The sequence below is a fragment of the Emydura macquarii genome, unplaced genomic scaffold (genome assembly GCF_026122565.2).
Source record: "Emydura macquarii macquarii isolate MOO-44397 ecotype Brisbane River unplaced genomic scaffold, CSIRO-AGI_Emac_v2 contig_1390, whole genome shotgun sequence".
Classification (NCBI taxonomy): domain Eukaryota; kingdom Metazoa; phylum Chordata; order Testudines; family Chelidae; genus Emydura; species Emydura macquarii.
This window is the reverse complement of record NW_027131527.1, coordinates 2,595,825-2,602,424: the sequence shown is the minus strand read 5'-3', so window position 1 is coordinate 2,602,424 and position 6,600 is coordinate 2,595,825.

Genomic DNA, 6,600 nt, shown 5'->3' with positions numbered 1-6,600 from the left:
TCTATAACACTCCTGTGATGTAGGGAAGTACTATAACCCCCAGGGTACAGATGGATATCTGAGGCAAAGAGACACTACGTGAATTGCTTTACTTTTATTTAATGTGATTATATCCTACAAATAAGCATCATGAATTCTCAGTGATCTTCTAACTGCATCAATAAAACATCTGCTTACATTCACTCTCATCATTTAAAAATACTTCACTAGTTTACTTATCTGTCTAGACTGTTGTAAATAACATAGAGAAAGCAGATTAGACACGGTCCTTTTGCCAGATTTCCTTGTGAACTTCATAGGACAAAATGTGTTTGCTAGGTTGGCACATCATCTTTAATAAAATATGCATAGCTACAAACACAGTGCAAAAGGATGCAATACAAAGATAATGGAACACTCAAATACAGTCATGAATTTTCTCTAAACAATGATAGCTGATCAACATATATTTTTATATTTATGGCAGACATTAGTTAAATTGATATTATTATTATTTAGCTGCCTTTCTAACCCTTTCCTCTGATTCAGGCTCAGCCAAATTGTTTTTGACTCATTATATTGAAAACACTTATTAAATGCCAAATTGCAATATTTTACGAGAGATCATCTCAGAATACAAACCCACTGGAAGCTAGTTCAGTCACACAGATGAGTAATAGCCTTGGCTCTAATTGGAAATGCTCCTAATCAAAGGTTAGGAGAGAAAACAAGAAGCGCGTTGTCTGGAGACATCTGATTTAACTCGGCCAGCATAGTTAGTTTTGATTTTCAAACAGTGATTGGGGAAATGTTTTAGACAGTTAGGCATGTGATCTCTGCAGTGGGAGCAAAAACATAGAAGATAATACTGTAGTGCAGACTGTATTAAGGTTAACAGTGTCAACCCTTTGAACATGTTTGGAGCCTCTTAGTAATCATTCCACTCAAAATAGCAAGAACCTGAATGTGTGTGTCTAATCCAATTTTCTCTCAGGCCTCCTTCAAAACTTGTGTAAAGAAAGACATAATAGTGAACACAGGAACTTCAGGGTCTAATAACTGAAGCTGAGGCAAACTACGCCTTGGGAACGTAGTTGCAGTTAAGAAGAGCAGTTAACAGTGAGAGTCTTGCTGTGCAGTTGGAGTTGGAGAGGTTGCTCTCCCTGGGGGATCTTAATGGGGAGACCAGCAATGGTGACCATCCATCAGTAAAAAAATTAAGAGGATGGGGTATGAAGGACTAGCTGAGCTTGTCATAGAAATTCAAAGGTTCAAAATTCTTAGTTTAGCTCGCCCCACCTTTTAATGGATATGGAGCCTTTGGACTAGAGCCACGCACAGCTCATGGTTGGTTGCTTCATTAGGTTTAGTACATATCTGCTTGCACACACATGAACTCATGTGCTATAGAAATAAACAATATGCCAGAATCCACAGTCCCTAATACCTCCTTTCTCCCATGTGTAGCCACCTTACCATGCATCTGTCTTGAGCACCAACCTCAAAGGAAATGTACATTGAAGATCTGACAAGCTCAGATTTTTCTTTTCATTTTTTATACATTTATATATTACCAGGATCTCTTAGGAACTAGACATGGAGAAATAGCCAGAAAGAGACTCTTCTCACAACAACTCCAGCTGAGACAAGAAGTGGAAGTACTGCAAATCTTGTGAGGAAGCCCATTATACAAAATCAAAGGTTTTGGATAGTTGAGATAAACTTCTGGATCAGAATGTTTGGGTTTTTTCCTGAAATGAGTTTGAACAATAAAACTTCTAAAGATTTGCCCTACGCTAATGCAAGCAGCATGGTCACTGTTTTCAGAGGCCTAACAAAAATAGGCAAATCCTGCCATCAGAAAAAAACTCTGTGTAAGGGAAAACAGTTACCAAGTTGAGGGTTGGATTAAAGCATAAGTAAGAACCTAAATCCCCAGCTCCAGGAATCGTGTGTTGATTTCAGCATAGCAGCTTTAATTAAAAATAATGTTTCTAGCCCATCTGGTTACAAAGAGACCTTAACATCGTGATCTGTATTTGCGTATTAGCAATGCGGTGGTGTTTGCTTGAGCTGCAGACAGCCTTAAACAATAGCTCTTGAGAGGTCTGAACGACTCCATTACATCCAATTTGTCAACACTGAAACCCACAGCTCTGTGCTTCTGTTACAGCCACTGACACTAATTTTACAGAGGACTCTTTAGGAAGTCCTCACTGCAGCCGCCCTGTCATGGCTTTGTTGATATGTGAGAAGGCTCCCTCCCCCACTGAATACAGGGAGTGTGGTCCAGAAAGCACTGTCTGTTTAAAGGGGAATGGTGTTGGATCTTGGAGTAGAATGCCCTTTTCTGGATCGCCCCTACCACTGGCACCCCAAGGAGGGGTAGAGCCATGCTGCTGGAGGTGTGTGTGTGTATGTGTGTGTAAGTCATGACATGGGGGCCTGGCCATAGTGCAGTAACAGGGCCAAGGAGAATCTCTATATAGGGGGTGCCTGAAGCCCCGGTTTGCCTTAATCCAGCCCTAGGTAAATCAGAAGGAAAAGGGATTGATACCATCTACATGCAGGGAGTTTAGAACAGTGGGATGATAAAATAGGGCCAAAAGATGCATAGTTTTACTGGGCAGAAGTCGAGAAGTTTTAAATTAAGTAGAAAATATAAGGGTGTGGACAGGTTCAGAGTTATAGAGGAAAATGATTAGGTAGAATCAAAAGGTTAGCAAAGCGCCCGAAAAAGGCACTCACCTCCTCCGTCCCAAAAGCTAGTGCACTAATTTAGTCCAAAATAACTTTATGATCAGGCAAGTAGAAATGCTTGCACAAGCAAGTAGAAATGCCTTAGCAATGCCAGGCATGTACAGTAATCTACTCACATCCAGGTTGTCCATTACTTCGTCCCTACATCCCAGATTGTCCTATAGAGTGGGCATAATGGTGCAGTCAGTTCACTCTGTGTATACATTAGGCTGCTTGGGGAAAGAATGAAGAAACTGGCTATGGAATTTAGAATGGATATAATTCTATGTTGCATTTGGTAGGTTTTTGAGTGGTTCCTACAGAGAGAGCCCTGTAGATTTCAGTCCTATTAAATTCAACAGGGTATTTCCATAAGAAATGTGAATAATATGTCCCTATAATCTGAAAAAATATTAATTATGTAATACAGTAGAACCTCAGAGTTGCGAACACCTTGGGAATGGAGGTTGTTTGTAACTCTGAAATGTTCAGTACTCTGAACAAAATATGATGGTTGTTCTTTCAAAAGTTTACAACTGAACATTAACTTAATACAGCTTTTGAAACACTATGAGAGAAGAAAATGCTGCTTTCCCTTTTATTTTTTTAGTACTTTATGTTTAACACAGTACTGTACTGTATTTGCTTTATTTAAAAAAAAAAAAAACTCTGTTGCTGCCTGATTATGTACTTCTGGTTCCAGATAAGGTGTGTTATTGACTGGTCTGTTTGTAACTCTGAGGTTCTACTGTACATAGAAATAGTAATTCTGTCACATCTATTATTAGTCATTGCTGAGTACACCTGATGTAATCATTATCATTACTTCAATTTTTCCAACCTACTTTCTCTCTATGAGCTCTTTTCTCTTCCTGCAAGCTGCGAGTAACTTCCATTGAAGCCAGTGGAAGTTATATATCCTGCTGGAGTATCAGGCCCATGTTGTGGGACCATAGGTGCATTTGTTAGTTTGATGGCAGGATCTGATAGAATTTATTTTAAAATTGTAAAGTATCTTTGTTTTTCCATTTCCGGTGTCAAATGTTACAGCTTTTTAAAGGATTGCCTGATTTCTAGCTTCCGTTTTCTGTCTCTCTAGGTCAAAGTAATTAGTAAGGCTATGGCTACACAACAGCTTACGTTGATATAAGTTTAGTCACTCAAAGGTGTGAATTAGCCACCCCTCTGAACGATATAATTGATGCTGACCTAAGCACTGATGTGGACAGTGCTTATTGGCAGGACAACATAGCTACCGCCGCTTGCGGGGGCTGGAGTAATTAAACTGACAGGAGAGGGCTCTTTTAGAGCAGCTCTAGTGTAGCCATAGCCCAAGCAAAATGCTCAAGCTTAGTTCCCTTTTACAGTATGGAGTAGTGACATTTGTAAAGACCAGGCTATGTTGTCTCATAAAATGGAATTAATGATGATGAAAGCAAAGTTTTTGAAAGATGCTTAGTGCTTTTGTAGTCCTCTCCAATGTGAGAAACATTGATGATGTATTGTCTGTTGTATGGATAGCCAAGTAATAAAAGAGGATTGCAGTTTTTCAATACTTATGTGGACCAGATAGTTCAGAGGTTATTTGCCAAATTGGAGGAAAAGAGAATGACAAAAAATCAAAATGTTCTCTTCATTTATATTTCCCTGGCTAAATGGGGGTGAGCCTCAGAATACATTATATAAGAGATAAAAGCAAACATAAATATCTCTTTTTAATACTCTAATGGATGCATTTGCCCAATGAGAATGTAGAAATCCCTAGAGTTAAAGGAGAGGAAGTTAAATGCAGGCATTGAGGGTAAAACAGGCTTGAAATCAGAAAGAAGACAAGATAGGAAACTTTATGCTCTACTAACTTTCTACACTATACTGTTAAAAATTCTGAATTTCATATATTCATAGAGGAAGACATTTACTTCAGTGGATAGAACCTGCACAAGATCCTGTGCACCATTTAATTCCTACCTAAACTCCTTAACAAGGATCCTTTCCACTGGATGGTGTAAATTTCACCCAAATGGAATCTTTATATAAAATGAACTTCTAATGTGCTTTAAATGTCAGCTTCTCTAATGCATAGGAGATGGTGGGACAAATTCATCCCTGGTGTAATTCTGTTGCAATGAATGTGATTACTCTAGTGATATGTGGGACCCAGTATAACCTTACAGCGTATACTAGACTAAGACCAGATTTGCAGGGATATTACAAGTCAGCATTGAACATGTAGTTCCTAACTGTCACATGCTTTCCTCCTCCTGTCAGGTCACTATTGTCTTTACCTCTTTTATTTCTCAGAGGAAAGGATCCTTGCATTTAGGCCAGTTATATAACTCTAGAGAATGAGCAAATGAGGGACAGGGCAGTAGGAAAATCATTTATAACCAGAATCTGATAGTCTTTTTAATTCTGAGTAGTACCTTACTCTGTGAATAGTCCAGTTGGTTTCAATAGGACTATTCACAGGTTAAGGTGCCACCCAATATAAGCAACAGTATCAGAATCTATCCCTGAGCCATTTGAATAAATTCTTCAAAATTAAAAAAGGTACAACTCCAAAAGACTCCCCACCATCTCTTTAACCTTCCAGAAAGGCAGAAATTATACTTGAAAACAAGAATGCTGATAATATACAAACACTATGGAACATTTAGTCCAAGGGCAATTGCAGTAATGTATTTACATACAATGTATAAGTAATATATTGTCTATGTCATTCATATGCATACAATGTATCACTGAATGTAATAAATACAGAAGAATGCATTACACTGAAAAGCTAACGTTTAAAAAATACCACATGGACAAAAAAAGGCTCCGTATTCTCCTCCTACCTTTTATTACCCTCTCTCTGTTTTCCAATTTTCTGAGTCCCCAATGTATCAGACTTGACTTGTAATTTCCAGGAGATTAATGAAAACTGCCACAAGGTCATGCTTCTGGCCTATGAAACCTTGAAAAGAATGTAGTGAGATTAGTCAGAATATGAAAGCTGTTGATTATCAAACTGGGATGTGGAGGAGGGGTCTCTTCTACAAAACTCACTATGTTACACCTGCATTTGGAAGCAAGCTAAATGATGTTTAGGGTTTACATTTTCCAGTGTACTTGACAATGACGATGGTGATGCAGAACAAGCACTGTTTCCTAAGCTGAGGTGACCCTGCACAGCTTAGAGTAATGCTATTAGGGTTCAAATCAGAAAAGATTGTTGCCAGTCTATAATATTGTCGCGTGACCCTCTGCCATGGAGCCTGGGATGCTAGGTCCAGTTTTAATTTTTTTTTTAAAGTGTAAAAGCCTGAGTGGATTTTATTAGGGGAAAAGGTAAATGTAAAAATGGTTATCTATCCTAAATATATATCAAATATATACATTATTGTGCCTTTTGTTCTTTACACAACAGCATGATGAATCACAGGGGCACAACTGAGCCCCAAACAATCATGTTTGCTAACTATACTCAAACATGCAAGGTCTAGCTATACACATATTAAAAACAATGAGAGTTCTGTAGCACTTTACAAACAAATTAAATTTGTTAGTCTTTAAAGTGCTACAGAACTCTCGTTGTTTTTGCTGTATACAGACTAACACGGCTACCCCTCTGGAACTATATACATATTGCTGTGCTAACTGGTTTCTGGCAGCTTCTATAACCAAACAGAGTGAGTACCAACAGAAGACTCACCAACTATTTAAAGGGATGCTACTTTATTCCTATACACTGCAAGGATTAAACTAGAAATCCATAAATTCCAATACAAATTTATTCTCATCCAGTCATCAATATTTAGTTTCGATGCTTTCTCTTCCTCTTCTCTCCTTACCCCTAAGCTCAAACATTTTCGGTTGCAATATACAGAGTGTGGGCATGTG